The sequence below is a fragment of the Dendrobates tinctorius genome, unplaced genomic scaffold (assembly GCF_039654945.1).
Source record: "Dendrobates tinctorius isolate UK_male_01 unplaced genomic scaffold, ASM3965494v1 ptg000273l, whole genome shotgun sequence".
In the NCBI taxonomy this organism is placed as follows: Eukaryota; Metazoa; Chordata; class Amphibia; order Anura; family Dendrobatidae; genus Dendrobates; species Dendrobates tinctorius.
The window spans coordinates 237,625-240,184 of record NW_027361940.1 but is presented as its reverse complement, the minus strand read 5'-3'; positions in this window follow the sequence as shown (position 1 = coordinate 240,184).

The window sequence follows — 2,560 nt, the reverse complement described above, 5'->3', positions numbered from 1 at the left end:
TGAGGATGTCGAGTCCATATGGGTCGAAATACACGGAGGGAAAAATAGTAACAAAATTCTCATTGGGGTCTGTTACACCCCCCAAATATAACAGAAATCATGGAGAGTCTACTACTAAGGCAGATAGATGAAGCTGCAACCCATAATGAGGGCCTTGTTATGGGGGACTTTACCCGGATATTAACTGGGAAACAGAGACCTGCGCAACCCATAAAGGCCACAGGTTTCTGCTAATAACCAAGAAGAATTATCCTTCACAATTGGTGCAGAATCCGACCAGAGGAGCAGCACTTTACACCTAATACTATCTAACAGACCGGACAGAATAACAGATCTGCAGGTTGTCGGCATCTAGGAAATAGCGACCACAATATTGTACAGTGTCACTTGTGTTTCGCTAGGGGGACATGTCAGGGAGTCACAGAAACACTGAACTTTAGGAAGGCAAAGTGTGACCAGCTTAGAGATGCCCTTAATCTGGTGACTGGGACAATGTCCTCAGAAATAAGAATACAGAAAATAAATGGGAAATGTGTAAGAACATCCTAAATAGGCGCTGTAAGCGGTTTATACCTTGTGGGAATAAAAGGACAAGAAATAGGAAAAACCCAATGTGGCTAAATGAAGAAGTAAGAGGGGCGATTACCAGTAACAAGAAAGCATTGACACTACTAAAGCAGGACGGCCCCGCTGAGGATCTAACAACTATAAGGGGGAAAATACTTTATCTAAAAAACTAATTACAGCTGGAACCAGAGAAGCACAAAGTAGAGTAACACTAATCCCAAACTGTTCTTCACCTATATCAGTAGTAACAGAATCATAAGTGACAGTGTAGGCCCCTTATAAAAGTGTGAGGAAAGAATGGTTGTAGATGACGAGGAAAAAGCGAATATATTACACACCTTCTTCTCCACGGTATTCACGGTGGAAAATGAAATGCCGAGAGACAAAGAAAACCCGATATTAAGGGTCACCAATCTAACCCAAGAAGAGGGGCGAAACCGGCTAAATAAGATAACAATAGAGAAATCTCCGGGTCCGGATGGCATACACCCACGAGCACTAAGAGAACTAAGGAATAGACAAACCATTATCTAATATATAAAGCTCAAGTGTGTGTATGTGTGTGTGTATGTCCGGGATAGGCATCCGCACTGTCGCAGCTACAGCCACAAAATTTGGCACAGTCACATGTCTGGACCCCGAGAGCGTCCTAGGCTATGTTGTGAGGTGAAATTTTAACCCTGCACGTTCCAATTCACCAAACAATTTTGCCCCTATCTATATAATGGGGAAAAAGTGTGTGTGTGTATCAAGCCCCACCCCTCATTATCATGTCATAATGGTTGCCATGGCGACGCTGATGTCATCATAGGTTGCAAGCCCAGCCGCTCATTATGATGTCATAATGGTTGACTATGGGATGGAGGATGTATGATGGGTATATGGGCACTGGACTATGGGATGGAGGATATGTATGATGGGTATATGGGCACGGGACTATGAGATGGAGGATATGTATGATGGGTATATGGGCACTGGACTATGGGATGGAGGATATGTATGATGGGTATATGGGCACGGGACTATGGGATGGAGGATATGTATGATGGGTATATGGGCACGGGACTATGGGATGGAGGATATGTATGATGGGTATATGGGCACGGGATTAGGGGATGGAGGATATGTATGATGGGTATATGGGCACGGGACTATGGGATGGAGGATATGTGTGATGGGTATATGGGCACGGGACTATGGGATGGAGGATATGTATGATGGGTATATGGGCACAGGCCTATGGGATGGTGGATATGTATGACGGGTATATGGGCACTGGACTATGGGATGGAGGATATGTATGATGGGTATATGGGCACGGGACTATGGGATGGAGGATATGTATGATGGGTATATGGGCACTGGACTATGGGATGGAGGATATGTATGATGGGTGTATGGGCACTGGACTATGGGATGGAGGATATGTATGATGGGTATATGGGCACGGGATTAGGGGATGGAGGATATGTATGATGGGTATATGGGCACGGGACTATGGGATGGAGGATATGTGTGATGGGTATATGGGCACGGGACTATGGGATGGAGGATATGTATGATGGGTATATGGGCACGGGACTATGGGATGGAGGATATGTATGATGGGTATATGGGCACAGGCCTATGGGATGGTGGATATGTATGATGGGTATATGGGCACGGGACTATGGGATGTCGGATAATTATAATTTGCTACAACTAACCACAGTTAGTTACTATGCCCGGGCAGCGCCGGGCTCTTCAGCTAGTTTCTTATATTTAGAGACTCTATAGCGACAGGGTCTGTTCCACAGGACTGGCACATAGCAAATGTGGTACCAATATTCAAAAAGGCTCTAAAAGTGACCTGGAAATTATAGACCAGTGAGTCTAACCTCTATTGTTGGTGAGATATGTGAAGGGTTTCTGAGGGATGTTATTCTGGATTATCTCAATGAGAATAACTGTGTAATTCCATATCAGCATGGGTTTATGAGGAATCGCTCCTGTC